We start from the raw sequence: 27,786 nt of genomic DNA on the forward strand, positions 1-27,786 counted from the left end.
GATTTTCTTTTCATGCGATCCACTGCACAAAGAACTCAAGTGGTGGAGGATATCTTGAAACTGAAGATAGCCAACAATTTCCGTGGCTAGCACGATCACCACTTTAAATCCAATCGAAATTGTGTGGGACACCCTTGGGCGTCGCATTATGTGCTGACAGCTAACTCCTCGGTCACTTGTGAGCTAAGATCTAAGCTAGTGGAAGAATGGGATTTGTTGCCACAGGATCTTATAGAGACCTTATATCGAGCATGATTCACCGCTGTCAGGTCTGTTTAGCCGTTGGAGGATATCATGCGCCGTACTGATGTTATGTGACCGTATTTTCGAGCATCTTGTATCGACTTCTCTAATGTAACGTTTTTGATAATTGCTATACAATCCCTTTAAATGTCCCTTATACCCGTCCGAAGTTTCTCGCTGTCCCCTCATTTCATCATTATTCTATGGTACATCACCATATCAAATTTTGTTCCGCTTCATCGCAAGCTGAACGAGTTACATCACGTTTTGTTTTAATTTTGTCGATGATTGTACTTTGGGTGATAACACTTCCAAAATGTTAATTTATTTCGAAGCCTTGTGAAAAGATATGTGGAAAAAAAAGAATCTGCACCGGTAGCTTCTAACATTTATTATTCAGAATTGCCTTTAATTAACCTCTGGTTTAGAAATTCACTTGTTATTAATTATTTAAAAGTGAATTAATTATTATTGTGTTATTATTCATTTATTTATTTATTAAAGTGGTTAGTACAGCAAATATACGTTCACTTTCTACAACGGCATGTTGTCTTAGATGCAGCATCATTATTTGGATATTTATAATTGGTTCAGAAACTTCTGAGCAGTTAAAATAATCGCTTGAATGTTTTAACAGAATTTCCCACTCTAATTATTAATACGATTGATTATTGAAAATAATATGAATTTAATAAACCTCCCAGCAATAAAATGTAGTATAATTTTTATAATGAAGTAGAATTTTTTTAAACAAAAGAAATGTCTTAATTGGAGTTTTTTTTTTTTTTTTTTTTTTTCAATGTGTGAAAATTTTTTCAGATGTGGTGTGTTTGTAGGTATTGACACACTGAAGAAATATTTAACTTAGCTTTTTCAGCAATTTTAGGGAAGTGTTTCATTAAACCATGAATTGCGATGAACCATCAATAAAATAAAAATAATGATAGATAAATAAAAATGACTTTTTTTTGTTTGTTTTAATAAATAAAGAAGTAACAGTACAACTTGTGGATTAAATAATATAAGAAAAAAATGAACTGAAAGAGAAATTTCACTTTTGCAAAAAAAAAGGCGAGAAGTCAGGAAAAGGTGTAGAGCTTTGTCTTTCAGGCGAAATTTTGTGGATACAGTGGAATTAATTTAAAACCTCTAATCTTACATTATAAAGAGGTGTGCTTTTAACATTGTAAAAATTTCCTTTACCGTTACAGTAGATGTTAGGGGAGAAAGGGTGCTTCCCGAAACAGATTCGGAGAGAGGCTCTGAGACGTTATTGCAACTATTTTTCAGAGGCCCCCACCTCTCTTGACCTTCCTCGCTTGCTTGCTTGTATTTCCATCACATAACAAAGAGAAAATTGATTGCGCGAGGCCCGGTGTGTCTGCCCGTACTGCACGTGCCTAACGAAAGCTCTGTCCAGAAGTGCTCGAAAAAGTACTCATTAAAGTACTCATAGAAGTTAATTTTCCCAGCAGATGCAAGAGATTTCACCTCGCAGAAAAAAATACAAGGGCGTCTCAAAATTCAAAGTCATTGTCGGGACAACTGTCAACAAGTGATGAACTGTAGAAAATATTTACATTCAGTCTTCACATATGAAAAGTTTATTCCTTTTCTTTATTTTTGATCTCAATTTTCTGTACACCCATGATAGAATGTATTTTTACCTTTTCAAGCAACTGACAGATAGTGTTCTTTTCCATAATTAAGCCCTTACCGACATCTGACGTTGCGGCTCGTTGTGTTCTAACCAAAGGATTGATAACAATTAATTCACTCCTATTTTATTTATTCATTCAGTTTCATACATGCCCTCTGAAAACAATTGCTAGCAAGGCAGTGGGATGGTTTATACTTAGAATTAATAATAATGTTTAGTATATTATAGAATTAAAATTAATTTCGAAATGCTCGAAAATGTAACGGATCCGGGTGCCTTACGTAATGACATGCATGTTTTATTCCGATTTTGATATAGGGTTGTGCATGTTTTATTACGATTTTGATTTGCTGTTTCTGAACGAAATTTGATTTGCTGTTTCTGAACGAAAAACCTGAGTTTCCGAGAGTTAAAAATATATATATATATACAGCCCTCGCCTGAAACCGATTAATTCAGCCAGTCAAAAAAGTCCTTAAAAATGCCTCGCGTCACTGACGGGATTCGAAACCGGACCTTTTCAACCTGGTGTGGGGATGACGGTGCTTATACACACTGTGCGACATGCAAGGCCACGGCACAGTGGAACTAGCATCCAGGAGCAACCTTACATATAATATATATGTCCATAGTGCAATTTCTGGAGAAAACTTTACTTCAAATTTATTTGAATTAAAAGAAAAAAAAAAGTTCAGACAGAAGTAAAGTGCCCCTATGAGAGACATACGGCCATTCGCATGACTCTCATATCTGATGCTCTTATACAGAAATTTTATTATGGCATAGGAACATGATAGCTCTTGTACAGAAATTTTATTATGCCATAGGAACATGATAGCTCTTGTACAGAAATTTTATTATGCCATAGGAACATGATAGCTCTTGTACAGAAATTTTATTATGCCATAGGAACATGATAGCTCTTGTACAGAAATTTTATTATGCCATAGGAACATGATAGCTCTTGTACAGAAATTTTATTATGGCATAGAACCATGATAGCTCTTGTACAGATATTTTATTATGGCATAGGAACATGATAGCTCTTATACAGAAATTTTATTATGGCATAGGAACATGATACTCAGAATTCTATTTACGTGAAACTTATGCTTCTTTCATTGAAGCTATTTAAATTTTTATTGAAAATTTTACTCCATTGGTATCACCGTCTACAACATTGCATTCATTATCGTAAATAAGTTTAACTACTTCTATATTCTCGTTCAATTCTTTTAAATACTTTAAATGTATTGAAATGCATGTTAAAGGAAGCAGTAATTTAAGTAAAATTACTAAAGCGAGGGCTTACAGTATTGACAAAGCATGGCGCTTCAACGCTCTTAATTTTACTATCTGTTGAGTTATTTCGATTTATTTTTAACAGATTGTGATGATTGGGCTAATCTCTTGTAAGCAAAATAATTATCTAACATCAGTCTATTGACACGAAGAGGGAGGGAAAACTAGATTATCAAAACCGTTTGCAATTCGTGTTTCAGAGTCGAATGTCAAGAAATTTACTTTTTCGTCCCGTCGGATGTCAAGAAATTTACTTTTTCGTTCCAAGAACGTCAGGATCAAAAAGTACCGGTTAAAGAATGTTAGCATTAGTAGACATGTAGACATGTAGACATGTATAGTATCTTATGTAGGACGGCACCTGAACGAAAGTTCATCTCCGTCTTTGCCTATCTCCATATGCCTCTACTAATGTTAGCATTAGTAGAGGCATATGATGCAAGAAAGCAAGCTTATATAGCATCAGGCGCCTCCGTAGCCAGGTGGGAAGAAGCAGCAGTGCGTAGCACACGCTTCTTGATTAGACCGGAGTTCGAGCCCGTCACTACCAAAAACGGAGGATGCGGAAAGGTCAGGGAATGACCACCGCATATCACGGAGCAATATGGCCTTAGTTGCTAATGCTCCTAAAAACCAAATAACAAACAAACAAACAAACATATATAGCATCAGCCAAGCAAAAAAAAAAAAAAACACCCCTCCCATTTCACCCATCCATTCACTCCAAGTGTTTGTCTAGTTCTGCCTTGAACTTATTTAAGTTGTTGATCTCCACTACAACAGATGCTCGTTCGTTCCAACTATCAACCATCCGCTGGCAAAAGGCGAAGTTCCTCACATCTATTCTACAATTTTCTTTCCTCAATTTGAATTTATGTCCATTCATGTGACTAATCTGAGCAATCTCATTAGCCTTGAGCTTGCTCAAATCATTCGAGACTTTATACACTTCAATTAGATCACTTCTCAGGTGCCTAGTCTACAGAAGCTGCAATTTACAGAACTTAAGCCTTTCTTGGTAACACCAACCCTTTGTTCCACTCACCAATCTCTTTGCACTTCTCTGTACTCGTTCCAGCAGCTCTACATCTTTCCTAAAATGAGGCCTCCAGACCTGTATACAGTACTCAAGATGCGGCCTTACCACTGCCTTATACAAGGGAACAATAACCCCCTTATTCCTTCTAGAAAAATTCCTGTATATCTTTGACAAGACACCATGACCTACTCTTGCAGCCTGTCTGCACACTCAGAAAACTTCACATCTGACTGCACAACTACCCTCAGGTCCTTTTCATTCTCCACTACCCTGAGTTTAGTACTACCCAGTTGATACGTTACTCTGGGATTACCGCTACCCATATGCAGTACTTTACATTTGTCAATGTTAAACTTCAGTTGCCACCTCTCAGCCTATCTGCCAAACTTTTTCAGACCCTGTTGCAGTAGCATACTGTCATCGCTGTCATTAACAACCCTGTCAACTTCGACATTAAGCCTGATATACCTTCATAAATATCATTGATAAATATACAAAACAGCAATGGGCCCAACACCGAACCCTGGGGAACTCCACTAATAACATTAGTCCACGAAGAGCAGTGTCCATTGATAACCGCTCTCTGTCTTCTTACACTAAACCATCCTTTTGTCCGTTGTAGTAACTTACACTTAATGCCATACTGCTATAATTTGTACAGTTGCCTTCCGTGTGCTAGAGTATCAAAAGCTTCCTAAAATTCAAGTATATGATATCAAAATTATTTTTTGCATCCAGTTCCTTTGTAACCACATCACAGTATCCAATCACATTTGTCAGACAAGACTTCCCCTTAACAAACCTATGCTGTGTCTGAACTATAACTGCTGTCTTGTCTAGATTATCCTGCATCGCTTCCTTAACCAGTGACTCCATTATTTTTTTCTGGAACAGAAGTTAGACTAACAGGTCTGTAATTACCCGTGTCACCCTTTGATCCCCTTTGTGAATTGGGGACACATTTGCACATCTCCAGTCCATGGCGACCACCCCTGAGTCCAAGAAAGCTTTCATAATTATGGCTAAGGGTTTGCTTAAGATATTTTAAAAAGATATATCTTTATTTAACCTGATGTGATCACTTTTACTAATTCATCGTAATCGAATCCATTAAAGAGGACATCGATGAGATCACCATTTTGTTCATATAACAGATGTGTCAGACCAGTGTCGGTAACGTAATGCCACTCGTTTCTTGTCTTCCAGAAGTGTGCGAGCCATACGCCTTTTTATTAACCAAAAAATTTATTTGTCATTATTTTGTCTCTGAGACACACTGAGTTTTACCCATCGATGAGAATTGTTTTTCAATTGGTTGAGGGAATCTTTACGAACGAAATGCTTTGATTAACGGTACTTCGTAGTATGGGTTTAAAAATTCAGTACGATGCTTGCCAATAACTACCGTAATTCACAGCAAATGCGGTGTATGCTCTGCCCTCTATTATAAGAACATGTTGGGGTGAGTACAATTACTCTGTTCGTTGCAGTATAGACAAACGAATTTATAACAGAGAGGGATTCATTATTGCTAAAGTTTGGCGCGATTTTGGCTGCCTTACAGATACCGTATTCCCTTTACACTTTTATTTACTTATTTTCAAATCAGTTCGAGGTATACACCACCCCAGAAATGGCTTACATTGCCAGGAGGCGATAAATAGACTGTTTCAGACTGGTAAGCCTTTTCTTTTCTATTTTTGCTACCCAAGTGTCACTTTTGGCTACTCTAGTTAGTACTTGTTTCAATAAATTTATTTCATCCTGAGCATTATATGAAGTTGTACGTGACACTTCAATTAATACCGCAATTCATTTACAAAAATGGTTAATAAGTCAATTAAAAGTAATATTTAAAGTGGACTTATTCAAAGATGAGTCGATAATATGGCTGCGTTGTTCCTAATTCAGTCGCTGTTTAAATGGCAGCGAACGTTTATTTAGGCCTTGTTTAAAACGTAGCTGTTGCGTGCGTATATGCTATTTCCTTATTTTGTGCTATATTTTCGTGTTGGCAAAGGGAGAGAACGAAAGCTTAACGATTTTCAGGGGAGGAGTGGAAACCAACCCTTAGTCATCTATATGCTTTGGGCGACATTATTCATAAGCTAATAAGGCGGGAGCTCGGAACTATAATGAACTACGCCGTCGTGCCGTGGATGTCTGTTTGTAGGAAGTAAGCAAGTAAAACACACGACCCTGTGGATTTTATCGAATATTAGAAGCTGTAGGTTGCAAAGGTCACTTCAATTTTTATTTATTACTTTCTTATATCACAGTCGATTGTTATCAGAGGCCCTTATTTCATTGCTTAATCAAATAATTTCGTTTATAATGAAGCGAATACAAAATGTCAGTTTCGCAATATTATGAGAAGACAGTGTGTAATCCATCCGTCCTAATATTTAATATTCCGGTTATGGAATACTTCGTATTTAATATAGTTTTCAGTGTAATTATTACATGACATTGTCTGTCCCAGTTCAACCTATTAGACAGATGTATTGTTTGCTAGGTTACCTCACATTGCGTTTACAACATCGCCTCTCAACGCTGCTTTTTTCCCCTCCCCCTCCCATCTCTCTTCTGCTTCCTCCGATTTTATTATGGCGCGATACTCTTGTGCTGGTTTTACAGGAGATGGTAGGAAGTCGTTCATCTTTCGAGCCACTTGTCTTTGTGATTCCCGCCTACGTCCACAAGTTGTGCGCAACACATTCCCTCATATCGCTGAACGACAGGACCAATCAGAAAGAGGCCTGCAATAATTTTCCGTCTTTGCTATCGCTCTCCATTCCAAATAAAAAGGTGGCGGCCCGAAGAACGTGCATCTGACTACCCTTCTTGTAGAACACGCAGTCAGCTGTCATCGTTTTACCAGCTCTTCATCACGTATATTTTGGAAGAGGTGAGTTTGCCACTTGCCCTTTTCACTCGTTAAACTCCTATTTCCAGCTGTGGTATATCAGAGAAAATGGTTTTTATCTTAATTAGGTTATTATTAATGCGATTCTGTAAATGCAATTAAAGTCTCCTGTTATAAAATGGGAGAGAAGGGTTTCGAAGGGAAAAAAAAACCCGTTATCCTATCAGTGCATAATTGATGACAGTTATCCTATTAGCGCATGATCTTTTACACAAAGAACGTTAATTATTATTTTTACTATATCGCTTTTGCACATTATACCCTTAAATTTTGTACTACTCCCAGTTTGTTGAAATTGAACTTCCAAATTGGTGTAAGTCTGAATTATTAATAACCTTAGTCTTACAGCTGTAATTAAACGAAGGACTCAAGTAAATTTCAATTACTATGATTCTTTCGCGGCTAAATGTCATGAATCATTAACCAGTAAAATTTTAGAGTATTGACCAGTTAATTGTGCTCATTCATTTACGTACAATCGTCTGGTAGTGTGTAATGGAGTTGTTCGCCTGTGTGAATGAAAGGTGGAAACAAAGCCATGTAATTGATTGCCAGTCTTAATCAAGTTCTAATATGCATTTCATTTTAGATGTGGAAATATCAAATGGTCCCCATGAAGTTTTTATTTAATGAAGGATCAGAATATTAGAAACGTCTTAAATAACAGTTGGATTTGGTATATATATATATGCTACTAAAAGGCATTTCACATCTTATTTCCTCATGTGTTCACTGAATTATTGTACAATAATTCAGTGAACACAGTTTTAATAAAACTTATCTTTGTTATACTCGTAATAGTCACTTTTGTACAATTTTGTTTGCCTGCGTGCGTTTGTTTCCTGGACATAATACTGACGACAGTAAATCGCTTGTTGACCACTCCTTAAATAATAAACCGTCATGCAGCAAATTACTGCCTTTTTGAAATTCTTCGATTAGTAAGGTGGGGGTAACAGATAGTGACGTAAATCTTATCTGCAAAAGAACATACCTTGAAGCTACTATCTACGCAGATGGTTAATTTTAGATCTGCGATTTCTCCACTGCACAAGGTTTTGACTGACAGTACAATCTACGAAACTTCTTCAAGAATACTTGATCTCGTTTTCACCAAGTTTCTCGAAATTTTAGCAAGGCTTTCTTTCAGTAGGTGAAATATCTTAGATTTTTTCGTCATGGCCGCACGCATATCGAGGGAAATTTCTAATTTTTTATTTGTTTATGGCACGGAATTCCTATCCCATTACATGCAAATGAAGATAAGTCATTGTTTTCCATTCGTCATAATGCACCGCGCTGTAACTTTTTTCCGAAAATCAGTGGACTATATGCAGATGATTGGTTTTGGTGAGAAAGCAGTATTTTTTTTCTGGGAATATAACATCAGACTTCCCCCCCCCCCTCCATGACTTTCTTGACTAGTTTCTCAAGATATTCTATTTACCGCAATTGCTCCTTTGCAAAATAGTCATCACTTTCCATTGGAAGAGTTCGATAAGCAACGCCCGTTTCTAATGGTTACGAGCGGAGAGTTTCGCGAAGATATATATATACATATATTATTTATTTTTTCTCTTTCATTCGACAAGAAAGTGAACTGCCTTGATGTTCACGCGACATAATGACAATCTTAGTTTGAAATATCATTTTGACATGTGCGAGAGGGAGTTTATAGCGTCTGCCATACCAGGTTAAAAAATACCAAATTTCAGCCAGTTATCGCCTTAGATTCCCCTACTTGTGGTGCTGCGTGCATTGTACGCTCAACATGCGCTTTAAGCTTGCCCTGTACTGATGCTTCGGGGCCCGACTTGTCTTGATGATAACTCTACAAATAAAAAATCCCATTTACTTTATTACAACTCTACAGTGATACTTTTTATTCCTATTTGCTTTGCCACTTCTTCATTGTCTATTACCGGATCGATGAAGCATTGCTAGTTCTTTCCCCAGTGCCAGTTTCTCTGCTCATCGCGTGTACACATGCAACAGGTATAGAACTTTGGGAGTAGTAAAATCGCCAATACCAATCGCTTTTTTTAATTGTTGATATAGATTTAGGGGTAAGAAAAAAATTTATTCAGGTTTTTTAAAATAATTCTTACCATTATTTTAGTTTTTTAATTGATTGAAAACTTTATTTGTGCTGATTATCTGCTAAACTGTTCACAACTAAGTCTAACGAGGTTTTTTTTTTTTTTTTTTTGTTAATACTGTACTCTTAAGGATATCCACTTTTGTTCGAAAAAGCGCTTAAATGGCTTATTCCTTTTTACCCACACGGTTGTGCACGAAAGTATTTTCAATTTACTTCTTACCTCCAAAATATACCATTGAGTTTGATGCAGAGTCAGGCTTACCGACTGCTATATTACTACCTCTACCCGTATTAAATTTCTAGGCAGAAGTATTCCCTAGTTATTTTAATTGGCGTGTATTTATTTTATTGTAATTACTTCTGAAAATTAAGATGCTTACCTCCGTAAAATAAGTTATGAGGAGAAGAAATTGCTTGAGTGTAAGTCCCACTACCATCATAGATAGCTAAATTAGGAAGCTGTACTTCCGATCAACTTTGACTACTCAGTTCTGCCAAAAGAAAATGATCGGCTCCGTAACCCTAATCTAGAAAGAGAGGGAAATGTGTCCAGTAACAATAACTAATGATACTATTAATCTCTCTGAGTGATATTATTTGTACAATATTGTACAAATAATAATGATGGGGAAAACCCTGGGATCAGCCTCAAGAGCACATGAATATCCCCTGTACAATATTGTAAATAAGTGGCGTGGTTGCCAAAAAAATTGGCTGGGACCATCTAGTATAATTTAAAAAAAAAAGTGCGAGACCCCACTGGACGCGGATAATGCTCACCATATTTGAAGGTAGATTTACTTCATTTTGTGTGAAGTCCGCTGTACTTTTAACTGTATACCAACAGTTAAAGAAATATTGGCTTCGTTTTGCACCAACGGAGAAATCATATCCGACAAGTCTCACCCAGGAACTTAGTTTGATATTAACTAGAATTTAATGATTCATGTTTTTAGATATGAAATGAAGTAATCGATGAATTTGCACAAATGACTGACATATCTTGATTTACATCAAGATATAATTTACATTGTACTTATATCTTGATTTACATCAAGATATAAGTACAATGGTAACAGCTGAATCAATTAATGGGCACATGTATTTTTATTACTTCAGGTATGCACGACAAAATCCAGAGTTACGGTTTTTCTCTTAACTGTATTTTCGCTTTTTACAAAAAAAAAAAAAAATAATAATTAATAAAATGAAGTTATGAGAGAGAGCACTGAAAGTTTAAACTGGAACCTTATTTTTTATCCTTAATCAACCCTCGCGGAATTCTGCGATCCATTGGGATCACAAGCCAAGGCGGTCACAGAATTTGGTATACCCCGGGTAAAGTAAAAGACATAATTTGCATGCGTGTTGTAGAGTTATATTAAATGTAATCATTGTACTAAATCTTAACATTTATGACATCCATTCTAGTAATTAGATTTGATACTAACTAATACTAGAATTCTTAAATATATATATATATATATATATATATTATTTTATTTTTTTTTTTTTAACTCAGTACACTTATAAACATCCATTACTAAATAAAATCATCATTCACTGTAAGGCTGAAATTCCATACCTCAGAAATAAGCTTCTCTTAGCAAATTAAAGATATGAGTAAATATTGATCATTAAAGAATATAGTTATTTAATTAACAAGGCCGATGCTACTTATAACCGAAGTAAAATTCAAGCAAAATGCATGAAGGTATTGCTAATTTTTATTTTATTGATTAACAATTTCTTGCATCGTTAATTTGGTAATGAAATAATATTTGAGGCTTATTTGAATGTTAGAAGTTAGTACTATAATTATAAATTGTATGCAACGGAGTGTTCTAAATCTTATCCGGTGGCACGCCGTGTTAAGTCGACTTGTAAGATATATTAGTAGATACACACCTGAATTCAGAAGACATATCGGCAATGGTTAAACTAACAAATTTCCAAAACATATGTTTTGGAAATGGTATGTCGATGATCTGAAGCTCTTCATTCATTTGGATCAGCCGGAGCAAGCGCTCTCAGTCCAAAAAGCTGCAACGAAACAAATCTCTGAGATAAGCACATTTCTTCAATACCCGAGCTAAATGCCGAAAAATCTGCCCGGTGACGTTTACAAAGAGGAGAAGAATAAACCAATGCACGTCTCTAAATTGACATTAAATTAAACTTGTCTACTCTCAGAAGGACCTATCTTAAACTAGAAACAAAACGCGGCCCTTTGGTCAGCTCAACAGGAACTCGTGGGTTTCGGCAATAGCAAGCTGATAACTCAGTTTGTCCGAACTTGTGTGGTACCGGTGGCACTTCACGCATCGGAAATCTGGTCCTCCATCTCTCCAATTTGCTGCACTTTTTCGCGCTTGAGTATTGGCTTCTTCGATCTCTCAATTGGACTTGCGTACATTCCCTTACTATCTCTAGCGCTATGCTACATTCGCTGTAGCATAGCCCTCGCCACTCGCAACATGATTACCCTCTCTAAGCTCATTTCGAGTAGACTAGATGCTCCCAGCATCGATAGCCTCATCATCCTGCCCAAGAATGAGTAACCGGCAGACATCTACGATCTGACCTGGCCTCAACCAAATTAGCTCGCTCAGTCATATCTTCCCAGCAAACAAGTCCTTCATTAGTCCAAGTGAAGGCCTACAGATCAAAACGTTTTTGCTGATATTCTGGATTCTATTCAAAGGACAGTTAAGTTAATTAATGACCCATCTCTAACAAAGCCTCTTCACTTTCTATCTTTTTTTTCACTCCGTGGCTGAGTTATTGAGTTAGTCGGTCTCAGGCGTAGATAGCATTGTCCCCCCCCCCCCAGGAACTAGGGTTTTTCGTCCAGCAAACAGACAAATCGACCACAGAACACGCGCAATTAACAGACATAAGACACAGCACGGCAGATGAATTTAATTATTCGGGTAGCCTAAATATAATAGTTTTTTTTCACTTTATCTCATAGACGTTCTGTTTCTGCTGAGTACCTTTTCTATAGATACATCCATGGACACTGTTCTTTTGAATTAGTTTCTGTAATTCGCTCTCTCTTCCGAACACGTGCGGCAACCATTCAGCATTCTTTTACTGTCTAACTTCAAACTCAGAGAACCAATTTTTCTTCTCTTCTTCCTTATTTAGTGGCACTGGGTTCTTTTGAATGGCTTCAAACTCGCTTTGGACATTCAGTGCGTGACTGTTGAGTTCGGTCATGGTACATGTGTAGTTGTGGCCTGCCTCACCGCGGTGTAGACAGACACTGGGACTTTCCAGGTGATCGCCTGCCTGGTGACAAAACTCCCAGAAACCACCAAACAACGCACGCTACACAAACATAACATTACACACATTTCTGGTCTTGTACAGTACTTTATATTCATCAGAGTGTACAAAGGCAGAGTTGCACTTTCGTTCAGGTGCCGGCCTACATAAGATACTATACATGTTCTTCCTCATTTATTCTTTCAACTTCCTTTTCTAAAACAAACCTCCCTTTACACCTATTTTCTGAAAATTACAATCTGCAAAAATTCAAGTCTAATATCAACAAGTATCTTCTTAACCTGCAATCCATGTACGGTACTAAGAACTATAAGTTATAATACCTCTTGTGCTTGTTTCTTTAATTTTTTTTTTCCTCTTTAAAAAAAATAAATTCTGAAACCGTTCAAAAGTGGACATAAGAATTTGCACTTTTCACGCAAAGTGACCTACCTTTCCTGAAAAGGTGAAAAGTCGAGGAACATTTCATTTTTTTTTCATCAATTAATATACAAGATTTATATATAACGGTTATTTACATATATTTATATGCTCTCTGTAAATATATTTAACGTGTGTGTATATGTAAAGAGTCAAATTCAGTATTTCTTCAATGGACATCGTTTGATTTTATTTATCCTCTTGATATGTATTTTGGAATGCGAGTCTGTATCAGAAAAGTTATTTCTTTTTCTACGTTTTGCATAACTCGGAATGTAACAATCTTAACTTGTATTACAGTTATTAGAAATTTGTAGGTTATTACTAGTGTTTGATCTGATGGGGCTGGAAAAAAAATTTGATGTTAACTTGTATCAGCCCTAATCGAAGGGTGGGTTCAATAAAATTTCAGTACCACATTACTCATTTTTCGAAATTTAAAAGTAGGCCAGTTTTATTTCTTTCCACAACTCAGTAGGAGCTTTATACGAGGAAACAAATGGTGAGACGTGGACAGCTAATACGCTGCTATAAATGTATCTGGGGAATACGCTATATATGTTCAGTTTATTCTTTATCTGAATACAGGGGTTTGCAACCTTCTTGCGCAATCCAGTAACCTTTCAACTTTGCCGTGTCACCTTCCTTATACTTCTTTCATAATTTGTAAGGTGGTCAGAAATTTAAATCCCGTATAAGTTTTTTGTAGTTCTAACCCATTCTTCATTTGGACGTCGATTAGCACTCTCCCACTGATTAGACACTCTTACTTTGAACCCTCCAGAAGTTTTTAATTTAAGGTTTGGCTCCAGACTTGAATACAATATTTGATGCAGTATAATCATTCTCTTACACAGATGGACAATTACATAATGTTCATACTTGTACAGGTACTATGAAAATGGCTACATATATTTGTTTTGAGGCAATTTCCACTAATGTTTCTGCCTGCCGACAGCTTACACCGAGTAATTATGACGGCAAACATGAACTTAGTTTGTGCGTGTAGGGCGGCCTTAAAAGGTTAGGTTATGTTAAGTCCTTACTGCAACTGTGCAGTGCTCCCTTATGTGAAGGAGGACAAGTTACCGTTCTTTTGGGTAGTTCTAATGAAGTGACATATGTTTTAGGAATGTATTACACCAAGTTTCGTGTTTCGCGAACAAAACATAAAACGAGGCGTACGGTACAAAACGAAGTTGCAATAGAATATTAATAGCCCGACCATACAAAGTCATATTAGCATTAGTGGAAGTTCAACAGTAAAATGTTTTTTTTACCCTTTTTCTTATTTTTGCTCTATTCTCCGTTGCAATATAGTGGTTTCGCCTCTTCTTGTTTGGAGACGTCTGGGTTCCATTCCCTACGACTACTGGAGAAGTCCTTTTCACTCTGAGATTGTCAGCGAATCTCATGCTGAGGGAGTAGGGTTCCCTGTGAGTTATTTTGGATTTTTTGAGCTGTCACAACATGCAGATCCATTTGTGAACACTTCTACAGACATAATACGCTTATAAGGATATAAGTTACGTTTGGCAGCGGTTAACATAATTATTATTACTTATTCTCTTCAAATGCAGTGACCCACTCCACTACCATTTCCCGGTGCCTCCATTTATGTCTCGGTTGCGAGCTGACTGGAATGGCATCATCAAGTTTTTAGCATTTCTTAGGAATTCGTTTTGGGTTGGCGACGCGTCTTTCCCGGAAGTTTTAATAACTGCTGATAGCAAGTCTACCAGGCATCTTCAAGAAAGTATGAAGACTTTCAAATGACATTTTTTAAAGTTAGTATTAACACTTTAATTATTACTTAATCGATTAGGTTTCTTTATCTATTACTTAATGGCAGTCATAGATAAATCTTCCGCCTAGATAGAATGTTATTTGCGAAGTCATGGGGAGCAACTGTTGAATGCACCCACTTTCTTTATGCACAACATTGTTTGTCTTTTACTGATGTGCAGTCCGGTTATTATCCATATTACTGTGGGGGTCTTCAGCATTAGATTTAATGTGGATGCAGGTTAGGTTCTTTAACTTTCTCTAAAAACGTTAAATAACAACTATTTGATTCTAAGGATCATTTAATTTCATAAATGAGCAAGTTTTATTAGTCCAAAAATTATTTATCTTAATACGAACAAGTAATGCGTAGGATTTTCATTGGTATATAGGAATCTTATTTTTTTTTCCTGATACATAGACTTCACCCTTCCGTTTTTTTTTTCTTACTTCCGGGCATTTTTTCAATGGATAATAAATGCCCTTTTTTTTAAATACCTTTTTAGCAGGTGGGTAATGCAGAATTAGTTTTAATTTAGTACTTTTACTTGATATCTAAACTTATTACGAAAGCGAATTTTCAAGACCCTTGCCGGATCCTGTCAATGTAATTAATAAACTAAATTTGCATTATTCATGTGGTATAAGACTGGTTCATTTCAAAAATTGATTCGTAGTTAGTTTTTCGGATCATTAGGGAGTGAATTTATAGAAACTGCTACTAGGGTGGCCGCTTAACTTTGTGGAGAATTTTTAGTTAGCTCTCCCTTCACCAGAATCTTCCCGAGAAAAAGCGAATGCTACAAAACAAGTTGGCAAAGTGCGCGTGTGTATTTTCATAAGTTTTTTTTTTTTTTAATTTATACGGAAATTATTTTTTTTGTATAACTTATAATATTTTACTCGGGTCATCTTATAAATTAAATTTATACTTTCTATTCTCATTTAACGACTTGATGGTTTTGAATCACTTAGAGCTGTTGTTTTATTTTCGTAACAGTCAGTTTAAGGGTTGATTAATTAACAAAATCACTGGAATACCAAATTGCTCAAAGAATTTTTTTTTTTTTTTATATATATATATATATATAAAGGCTTTGATTCCTTAGATTACACATCTACTGGTCTCCTGAAATTTAAATTACGTTGTCATTCCCCCACATTGTCTTTAGTGGCACATTTTTCTCGAGTGTCGAAACTGCTACCTTCCGACTGTACCATGAATTTCACAGTCTGAGTGCTGCATTATATAAATACAAAGATCTCTCTCTCCCTTACGAAAAAAGACTTCGAAAAATTAAACCCTGAACTTGGCAGCTGTAGTAGCCTGAAACCAGGTGTAAATGTATAGACAAAAAAAAAAACAAAAAAAAAAACATGTGCTTTGAAGTCCATTTTATTCATGTGCAATAAAGTGAAATTGTTTTCGAACCAGATCTAATTTTATACAATACGTAATAATTCGACAACATCAAACTCCGCAGGATAGTTTACCTTAAAAAAAAACCACCTCTATTGCTAGCTCCAAGAGTTCATATAATCTTCTGCAAATTAAGTAGTTTTTTTTGTGTGTAGTTTTCTCTCTAAATGATGTCAAGCAAATTTGAGGGTGTCCTCCGCTATGTCCATCGGTGCTGAACTATATGAGCTTCGCATTTCCCTCCTTGAATTTAGCAGAATCTTGCTTCCTGAAAACTATTGAAAAAAGCATATTTCCGGACTCAACAGAATACGAAGTCGCTATTTCGAAAATTCATTTCATTTATTAATTACACACAATATACAGTCTCAATATTGTGTACATCAAAGTATATACATGATTTATATACAAGATATATTTACATATAATTAGATGCTCTATACCATTTTAAACACACGTGTGAGGGTGTTCTTTAATTAGGGTAGCTCCCAGGCATAAGCCCAACTACACCTTGAAACATGTGAATGTGTAGTTTTTACAAAGCAGGCCTGGAAAAGTATGTTGAATTACCTGGGTCTGGTTTTATTGTAGCGCAGTTCGAGCATGAAATCCCGCACCCACCGGAGGTAGTGCAATATCAGTGGGTGCCAGCAATCCCACTTCCCGGTTGCCCATACCAGGGAGCCAGCAGGAAAAAAAAAAAAAAAAAAACTAATAATCAATATTCTGGATGGCACAACTTCAAAAATCACAGTTCAATTGAATATCTCCTCATTTGTTGTTCTACAAGCACTGGAACCTCAAAACCCAATACAGATACTGTTCAGCAAAATTTTATTATTATTTTTATTAAAAATAAAGGCGGCACCAGAACATAAGTTCAAATCTGCTTAACAACTCAACTGAGTATCTTACATCTTTCATAAAATAAATAAAACATTGTAAAAACATAAAATATATAGATAAATTAATTAAAAAAACACAATTTACACTAGCAACCCATCCATATCTTAAACAATTGTGGCTATCAAGAACTAACATCAAAATCACTTTTAAACTAATTATTGTCCAAGTCTTGGTAAAACGAATCTTATTGTCCAATTTTATCATCAGACTTGATTTATTTGGGGCAGAACCGGGTTCGCTCCCAGAATAAGCCTCTTCCTTCGAGCAAAAACTTCTTTTGCAAAGGCCTGGAGTGCTGCAAGATTATTTGCTGTATGAATTAGCTGTTCCATTGCAGTTGAGGAGAATCCCTGGACATTATTCCTCAGCTTTTCTCTCGATTCATTATATATTGCACAGTCGAAGAGTTTGTGGGACCAGTTCTCCTTTGCTCCACAGAAACAAAGCTCTGATTCTGAAAGTCTAAATTGAAACAATTTCTCTCATTGAGGGCCCCATGTCCTGTGATAAGATAGGTTTCCATCGTGAGAGTAAACCATTTCGTAACAGATTTTGCCATTGCAAAGGAACATCCGGTATGAAGTTTTTCGTGACTAGTCCCTTGTTGGTTGTGTCCCATCGCGTCTGCCATATATAACTAGCTCATTATACCAGCACAGCCTCTCTCCTTTCACGTCCGTGTCTAAGTTAAGGTGGATGCCTAGGACTGCTGCAGGAATCCTCCTCCGTATTCTGTAGCATAGTCCCCTATAAACTACAAAGAGGTCCAGTGGAAGGACCCCTGCAATGACTTGTGTTGCCGCTGTGGAGACTGTTCTGCAGATCCGATGGGTGGCCAGGAGAAGTCCCCGTTGGATATTCAGCTTCTCTTTAATTTTACACTTAATTGCTCGGTGAAACCACGTCCCTGCAGCGAACGTGACTGTGGGAAGGAACACCGCCTTGTAGTGGAGTATTGTGCGATTGGAGAGCCCCAGTCACTCCTGGAGATCCTACTATTGAGGCTGAGAAGTTTCTTACTTTTATGTTGAGATTCTGAAGGTGAGGGAGGAAAATAAGTCTATGGTCAATGATGATCCCTAGGACTCGGGTTTGGTTCACAAGAGGTAACTGCGTGCCTTGGATTTTAACTTGGAGGCCTTCGAAGGTCGAATTTGGCTCCAAAGATTGTCATATTGGTTTTGGTTGGATTGATTCGGAGTTTATTGGTTTGAGTCCAGTCAGCAAGGTCGTCAAGAACGTGGTTTGCAGTAGTCTCAAGGGCTCGCCGAGATTGGCCCGAGAAGATGACGGTGAGATCGTCTGCAAATGCAATGATCTGACGATCTCGCCATCTGTCCAGCAAAATGCCCTTCAGTAGCGATTCGTAATCAAAATGCCGTCATTGTCCTTGTATAATTTATTAGAACAATAAGCTAATAGCACATTGGACTACCATTAATGAAATCACTTCTCCGATACTGCGTCGCATGGATATGGGCCTATTCATGTAAAAAAAAAAAAAAAAAAAAAAAAACTGTCCTCGCCTCCCGGAGTGACGTGGACAGAGTATATTGCCATCACAAACACTCCTTTCCGCTTCATCGAACAGATGCTCAGTGGGATTGAGATCCGTGCAGTAGGTCAGGGCAGATGCTTGTAATTGTCTTTTCCCCTTTTCTCAAATCACTCTTTTAAAAACGCATTTGGCGCTGTGGATGGTTATATTGTTATCTTGAAACTGACCACATGGGTAACTTTGCCCGATATCGCTTTAGTCATTTTTTTCTAAAATATTTTAGGTTAATTGTTCTAATTTAAAAATTCTGTACTCTGTCACGAACACTAGGTCAGAGGAGTTTACAATTAATCATTTCTACATGTCATGCGGAGTTTAACCCCAGGCCACTCAAACGCGTATGCTGTTGCATTTTCTCGCTTGACAACCTGGCTGCGTCGAGCAGCTACTTAAAATATTCTTCTAATTAACCTATTTTTTTTTTTTTGTGCGCGTGTTTGTCAAATTGCAATCCCATTCTTAAGTACGGTTTACTCCTCAGTTCTTACAGGAAAGGAATTACTTGATGAATTACTTTCAAGAGTGGGTTATACCTGTATATACCTTGTGGGATTAGGAAAGTGTGATTGTATACGGGTGGTCACTTGTATAATTCTGAAATTTTTGACTTTTTCTCTCTGCGTTATTCGAAACAACCATGAAAACAGTACGCTATATCGGCAAATAGTGAGTAGCAGCCTAAAGAGAATGTCATATTCTTGACTTGTCAAAGAGACCTAATTTTCCGGAGAGAAATTGACTGGCTGTAAATCGTTCGGATCAATTCCCAAAGACAGATTTTGAGCATTTTAAAGAAATCCCTGCGTAACTCATAGGAAAATCCTTCCTCTCCAAACATATAGATGCCCATCGTTCTTTGAAAGCAATTGAAATGAAAGTAATGAACTCTTCAATATAAATTTTTCGCCCAAAGCAATATGAAATTTTTATGCTCGATACAAAAACTCACATCTAAACAAAATATTGTATAAGATATTTTAACATTTACTTAGTAAACGGTATTGTGCATCGTTAGTATTGTTTACTTCCTTGAAAAATAAAACTGTTTTCAACTTCAACTGCTGGGTCAATTCTGAAATGGATAGCAGCTAACGCGTATTGGTCTATCGCTTGTTTTCCGTACAAGTACCAGAGGCGCCTCCGTAGCCAGGATCGGCAGTGCATAGCACTCGCTTTTTGATTAGACCGGGATTGGAGCCCGTGACCACCAAATACGGAGGATGCGGAAAGGTGAGGGAACGACCACCGCATATCCCCTTAGCAATATGGCCTTAGTTGCTAATGCTCCTAAAATCCAAATAACAAGTACCAGAGAGCAAGAGAGGGCTAAAGTGACATTAGTGCTTCTCATGTTTGGCTTGTAATTGCATTGATAATGCCAACAATTTTTCACCCAACGTTTCGGCTTCCTCTAAAGTATGTCTAGGAGAGGACAACCAGTGCATGCCACGTATTCTGGCGAACTTTTCTGATGAATCCCAGCTACTGATGCTTCACCTTTATGGGAGGACTATATTCTGGTCCAACCAATCAGTCTTAGGTGGACCAGAATATGCCGCAGGTATTGAGTGACCACTCAGTGTAGTTTAATGGTGTTAGCGTTGGGTGTGTTTTTGTGGTGCAAATTGTGGTATCTCCTTGATACTAAAGGTTATCTAGAAATTAATTCCGACCAGACGCATCCTTTCATGATCGCAGTGTACCCAATCTGCAAATGGATTATTCCAACAGGATAATAAGTCGCGTCAAGGCCAGAATTGTAGGAAGCTGGTTCCAGGATATGAGTGAATTGAGCTTGTTGCGGTTACCTCTCCAGTTACTAGATGCTGATCCAGTTGAGCACCTGTGAAATGAGGTGGAAGAAATTCTTCGGAGTAGAGATCTGCGGCCATCCTATTTGCAGCAACTGTGGGAAGCATTAATTCAACATTGACTAGCATTTATTGTATAATTCACCGACAACATGCCACTGCCGAAAGCTGAAACCCAAGTTGACATGCTACACTTGTAAATACAGTTTAAGCTCTTTATAGCGACCCTCTTTTTAACTTCCCACACGTTTTTTTTTTGTTTTTTTTTTATGACGATGTGTGGTTGGTTCCGGCCATTGTTCATAAAGTAGCATTAGGTTAATGAGAAATCTATATAACGACCTTTTTCTCATTCACCTGGGGTTCATTATATGGAGCTTTGACTGTACAACTAAACCAGATTCCAAGGATGATCAAAAATTTTAACTAGCTGTACCCAGATAATAGTTAGTCTCTTGCTGCATAAGTTTTGACTCTTGAAACGGGAAAAGATGCTTTATACTCGGAATTTTTATTTTTTAAGGAATTCGAAGTTACGACTTTTAAGCAAGCGACACTGATTGCAAAATTATATATTTTTTAAGATTCATTGATTGACTGGATTTATTCAAACAAATCAGAAAATTTTGGAATTGGGTGTTCTCTCTCTCTCTTCCCCCCCCCCATCCCCCGAAATTCTGATACTGTGCTGCACCGCAGCTGAAGACTTTGCAGATCACCTTTATTACCCTTAGAATTGATATGATTTCATGTGATAATGAAATATTGCTTCTTTTGACTTCGAACGGTTTATTAAAATAAATAAATCTTTATTGTGAAGTAGAGTTACAGCACAATATCTCATCACGGCGACGAACGCCAGGGGTTCACATATAGCAGTTAGGGAAAAGATAAGTACGGCGTACAAATACAAAAAACGGTATTGTACATCGTTAGTATTGTTTACTTCCTTGAAAAATAAAACTGTTTTCAACTTCAACTGCTGGGTCAAACATAACCTACAAAATACCGATCACAAATACAAAAGAAATAAAGCATAAAAACACAGAGCTAGACACAAATACAGAAATAAATACAATTTGGCAATATATCAGGGTTCAAAGGCTTTAATAAAGTTGTCTGTCCTTGTTACTTATTATGCTGTCGGCGTCCACACGGTTGAGGGCAGCGAGCATCTGCTTAGGAAGAAATCTCTCAGTGAGTACAAGCCTGTTGTGGTGAGCGACGAGTGCTGGTACCGACCTTAGGCTTGGCTGTGGAATCTCCAAGAGCAAGCGTTTCATATATTTGGAGATGATATCTGGCCTGTGAAGACCAGCCTCTTTTCCACGATCAGGAACTTCATCTTCGGGATGTCGAGTGGTAGCGGGAGGTAGCCGAAACTTGTTATTGGCCCATTTCAGTAACCAGTATTCAGCGATGTACACCCGCCTGAAGTTTGTGTGTGCACCAGAGGCCCATATTTCTGCACCATAGAGAATGGCGGGGTAGACGGTGGAAGTGATAAACCTTTTTAACAGTGACAGGATGTCGGACGTGTTGCAGCTGCTGCTTTGAGATCCACCGAAGACGAGAGAATTTGGTACTGATTTTGTTGATCTGGTTGACAAAGGACATGTTTTGGTCAAACAGAACGCCAAGCTCTGTGTGCGAGGGTACGTTTGGTATTCGTACCCCTGCGAGTGAAACGTTGAGTACTGTCCGCATGGATTTAAGGGAGAATATAACCTGAGCAGACTTCAGTGGGTTGATTTTTAGATTGAAGTTTGCCAAGTACAATTCTAGATCCTTAAGTTGGGAATTGATCCTGTTGCTGAGCTGAACGGGGTTGTCGCCAGGGTTAATTTGAGTCAGCAGTTTGAGGTCATCGGCATAGCATAGGAGACCATTCGTTGAGGCAATAATGGGCACGATGATAGCTGTGAACAGGACACCAGATAGGACGCCCCCTGCGGTACTCCGGCAGTAATGTCGCAGGATAGGGTGTGTTGTTGCCGATGGAGAATAAGTATTCTGTGACAGAGAAGAGATTCCAAAAAGCACAGCATATCACCTCGAATGTGAAATTTCTCCTTAAATAGGAGGAGCAAGGCCGGAATCGACTCGGCATCAAAGGCTGCGCTTATGTCGAAATATATGGTTGCTAGCTCAGCTCTTTGTTCTAATGCTGAGAGGATGCGTTCTGTGGTGGCTGCCAAGTTAGTGATTGATGATTTTCCTGCGATGGCATAGTGGATTTCAGGTGGTTTCGTCTGGAGGATTTGTTGAAACGTATTTGACTGAGTGATTGTGGGTAGCAAAGCCTTTTCAAGAGTTTTTTTAACAGACAAGAGGCAACTGATATGGGTCTGAACTGGCTGACATTTGTGGCAAATTGGTTTTTAGGGATGGGGTACACTCTGTACTTTTTTCCACTGGAGTGGGAAATAATGCTCAGTGAGGCATCTGTTGTAGATCGAGAGAAGAGGGTCTATGATGAATGTGCTCAAGCATTTGATCATAAATTGCGGAATTCCATCCTCTCCAAGAGTGGTTGTTATTGTGGGAAGGGAATTGATGGCACGTATGAGGTCCTGTTTCGTGATCTGGATAGTCCCTAGGACATCTGAAGGGTTTTCATAGTCAGGCTGGACAGCTGTAGATGTGACTGTGGTTGTATTTGAAAACCTGGCGATGTATTTGAGCCATTCTTGAGGATCAAGCATATGATTGAATCCATGTGGGGTAGTATAGAATGGCTTTCCTTTCCTCAGAGTGCGGTTAAATTTACTTGGATTGCAGCAGCTTTCTTTCGATTAAAGTGGGCCCTGGTGCGGGAAAAGGCGATTCTGTCTTGACTGCCATTTGTAAGCTGCTGCAATCCAATCACTGCGAGGCTGAGGTCGCAGTCAATGAGGACATATCAAGGAATGCAGGATGCTGCTTCTACACAGAGTTGAGAATTAAGGTATTTAGGTGCTGAAATGTATTTGGCTATTTTGTTGTCAGGGATGTTGAAGTTTGCACCTGCAATGCCCATATCAAAACTATAGGCTGGTGATCGGACAGGAAGAATGCGATGGGATCATCCTCAGCTGTGCATGGTGTTGAAGCAAAAGCGAGATCCAGTAGGTTCAATCCCCTGGTGGGATTCTCATTGACCTGTGTCATGTCGATTTATTTGAAGAACTCACAGAGCCTGATAAAGAGGTGATAGTGGTTTTTGGAGGTAGGTTAAAATCACCACAAACAAGGCGTTGTGCAGACGGGCGAAGATGGTATAAGAGCCAGTTCCCTAGATCTTGAATAATTTTAATTGTAGGCCCTGGGGGAATATACACAGATGCGATATGAACGTGGCTGGAGTGGAAGCGTAGCGAGACTATAATCGCTTCGAAAGCTTGAGTTGTAGTTAAGGACGAATTCTCATATGAGAATAGCGAGGTGTTGTACAGTATGGCTACTCCACCGCCTCTAGATTGCTCCCTGGAGGCAGCCAGCATGTGGTAACCAGCAATAGCTGAGCAGAAGAATGTCTTGATTAGGCCGAAGCCACGTTTCTGAGAGGCAGACCACGTTAGCGACCTGGGAGAGGAAGATCTGTTCTACTGAGTCTAGTTTGTTCCTAATGGACCTGATATTTTGGAAGTACACCCTGATGACAGGTGTTCGAACTTCCGTCCTGATTGGAGGTGTCCTGAGTTGGCATGTTCGCGAGCGAACGGCAAGACTTCCTAACGACATATGTACTGGTATTTTATGGGGACCATCACATAGGGGACTCAGGATACTCTTATCGTGTTGGGGTGGTGCTTTAACTGTGGGGCTTGGCAGAGCAGTGGATGAAAGGAGGACTGCTGAGATCTTTGGAAGTTGTCCGGGAATGAGTCCAGTCAGCTGTGGGTGGTGATGTTGCAGACTTGGTTTTGGTGCAGAGGTGGAGGTTGGAATGTGACTGGTGCTCCTATTATAGAAGGGTCGAATAATGGTGCCAATAGGCCAGATCGATTCGGTTCCAATTAAATTGAACAGTTCTTGTACTCATTCAACCCTGAACGATGCGCAGCGGGGTTCCTGATGTGAAGTTTCTCCACCTTTAGTCGAAGGTTTAGTTAATCACGCAGAACCTCGGCAGCATCTGTGGTATTTAGGGCTAAGCGAGATATGAAAAGTCCACTAGAGGGTCTGGACTTCTGCCATCTGGGAGGTGTGTGGGAAGGCTGCAGTTTGGAGTTGGTCGATGTGCCAATTCGAAGCCATTCACGTGAAGCTGTACTTGTTCGTTGGCTCACTCTGAAGTTCATACTTGTACTTTCCTCTGATTGAACGACATAGGATAGGATGGATTTGCAGTGGGGTGAACTGGGAGTGGAAATTGTAGTGTGGAAGAATCCGCTGGCTCGAATAGTGTATTCGTTCCGACACTGAGTCCCAGGCCTTGTGAAGATGATAAGTGCGAGTGAGGTATGACAGGACAGGCATTGCGAGAAGTTGGGTTTGAAGGTGGAAATGATGACTTTTGCCTCATTGGTAAATAAACAATGATAGAAAATTATAAATATATAGGCCGCCGTAGCCTAGTGGTCAGGCGCGCGGGTGCATAAGTACACGTGCCTTGAGTGACCGGGGTTCAAGCCCGTGACTACTGAATACGGTGCTGTTTCTTGTATTTTGTCTGTCGTATGAACTCCTCTGACCGTTTGGTCGTCCCGGAGTATAAACAGAAAATTTATTTATTTTATATACAATAATTTAATTACTGATTGCGTAAAATAAGATTTAAACTGAATCATGTACAATTAAAATAAGACAACCAAAAAGCTCTAAAACATACATACATTACATGTATGTATGTTTTAGAGCCAAATATATATTGCAAAGGAAAATCCCAATCATGCGCGAACAGGAGGTATGGGCTGCCCCACAGGCAACTCCTGTGGATGTCTTCTCTATTATCCTCATATTTCTGACTTTTCTCCCAGCCTTTAGTCTCTGTCCCCCACTCTACCTTCACACAAGCGTATGTCCCACACAGTGAATATTAAATATTCAAATTGCTCACGACCCTTTCGGTTTAGCAAACTTTTAGTGTAATCCCCCCCCCCTTTTGTCACACATATTAGGTGGCAGGGCCACCTAATATAATTTTATATATTTATTAGTTTTTAGTAAGTAAAAATTTACTTTATTAGATAAATATGGTAGAAAGAATATCAAAAATAACAATGTTAACGACAAATACCTCAATTTGAAGATCATGTTTTCTGTAACAGAAACCGTTTTAAAATACGGTCAAACAAATAACGACTTAATTTTGCTTTATTATATCGCATTTAATTGGTAATTTTGCAAGTCGAATTTTGGTATTTGTATAGGGCGTTTGAGCAGTAATTATAGGTATATCATTGAAATGCTAAAGATAAAAAAAAAAAAAACTTGAAATAAGAATACTGTACTTTCAGAATATGAAAATTTAAAGTAATGTATTTTGGCAGCTGCGTAACATTTGCTAATAAATATCATTAGCATAACTAAAACTGTAATTATACAGATATTTGTTATTAGTTGTACTTTCACGAATTTCTTTGACAAGTGCATGGGCTCCGGCAAGATATTTTGAAAGCGTTAACAGGTAAAAATATCACCGAAAAAATTATCCCATTTTCGTATTATTATTATTATTATTATTATAAGATAATTGGATTTCGTGTTACTCTTCAGTGGGAGAGGAAAGAATTCTTCTATTAATAATAAAAGTAAATATTCAACGCCTATGCCTATCATGTGCTGAATACTGGATTATGGATGGTACATTTAAAACCGTGCCTAAAATTTTTTGTTAATTATATACTGTAGATGCGTTCGTCGGTAATGAAAACTATCTAATTCTTCCCTTAGTTTACGTATTGATGACGAATAAGAGTGAAGAAAATTATTATAAACGTTTGTTTCAAGATATGATTGACTTTGCCGAAGAAAATTACCGGTAAATTGAATTTTAATTTTTAAGTGAGATTTAACTGACCTGGAATTAGCTGCAATAAATGCCTCCAAAGATGAGTTCCCTATTGTCTAATAAGGTCTGTTTTTTAACACCTGGGACAATGTGTTTAGAGAAAAATTTCAGCCATTGGACTGGCATCTCAGTACAGCACCGATGAAGAATTTAGTTTGATGCTTCGACCTTTGTGCCTTGCCATTTATTCCTTCTGACGAGATACCGCAAGCATTTAATGTTCTGAAGCCACATTTACCGAGGGAAGCTAGTGATGTGATAGAGTGGTTTGAAGACAATTATATGTATGGAAGAATTGGACGGCATATGCGTAATGGTAATTCGCACTTCACCATTATTTCCACCAACATTATGGTCCCTATACGATTCCATTCAACTGGAAATTCCACGCATCCAAAACAGTGTTGAGGCTTGGCATAGAAGATGGGAGTGTATAGATGGGCGAGCACATATTGGCGTGTATAGGATCATCGAGGAATTTCAGAAAGAACAGTAACAGGTTGATAACCAGGCTGAATGCATACTTCGTGGTGAATCATATCCAAAACGCAAGAAGGGGATAGTCGAGAGAGATAAACGAGAATAATGACGGTTGTGAACGATCATAAAAATAAATCTGTGTGATGGATTGATTACCTTCGCGGTATTGCGCAAAGTGTAATTTTATAAATATTATTTCATTTTGTGTGTGTGTGTTGTTTATTCATTAATATGACATAAAATATTAACGTTATCATATGCAGTTTGCATAACTGCAATGTACATGTGTTCAAATAAGATTTTTTAATGTTTTTAGCGGCCGTTTTGATTACAAGGAAAACATGTTTTTATCGCAAACAGTTTCTGAGATATGGATCTGTTTTTTAAAATACAATCGATATGTCTGGATTTTGGGCGGCACCGGTCTGTCAATGTTTTAGTAGTACTTTTTGGGTTTAAGAAACATGGTTAAATTTTGATATCTTTTCAAGCATTTAACAAATTTTATTGTTGATATGAAAGTGAGGAACTTGTTTCAAATGAAAAAATTATAGTAAAATTGGGTGATGAATGAAAAATTCACACTATGCTACATAAATCTTACCTCCAGTGAGGTTTAGGTAGCACAGTATGAACTGTGTGCCTCATTGCCCATCAATAATGTTTCAGTAAACGCCTGAGTAGTTTAGTCAACACCTGAGTGCAGTAATAAGTTTTCTCCCTGAGGTACGGTTATTTGATAATCTTACGCGGCTGAAAAACAGTTCGCACATTAACTTGCTTAATGTTAATTATGGCAAAACATAATCCGTCCTATAATATTATTAAATTTGTTGGACCAAAAATAAT

The 27,786-nt window shown here is 37.8% G+C and overlaps 1 protein-coding gene across 1 annotated transcript in view; it reads left to right on the forward strand.

Moving 5' to 3' along the window:
• The first annotated feature begins 7,058 nt into the window (after window positions 1-7,058).
• The window catches only part of Tdc2 (Tyrosine decarboxylase 2), a 412,627-nt gene continuing 391,899 nt past the window's right edge, over window positions 7,059-27,786 (forward strand). Inside the window, exon 1 of the mRNA XM_090383012.1 lies at window positions 7,059-7,152. The gene's annotated coding sequence lies outside the window, so the exon portion shown is untranslated. The remainder of the gene's footprint in view (window positions 7,153-27,786) is intronic.

The sequence above is a fragment of the Mastigoproctus giganteus genome, chromosome 10, assembly GCF_048544385.1.
Source record: "Mastigoproctus giganteus isolate SK-2022 chromosome 10, ASM4854438v1, whole genome shotgun sequence".
Taxonomy (NCBI): domain Eukaryota; kingdom Metazoa; phylum Arthropoda; class Arachnida; order Uropygi; family Thelyphonidae; genus Mastigoproctus; species Mastigoproctus giganteus.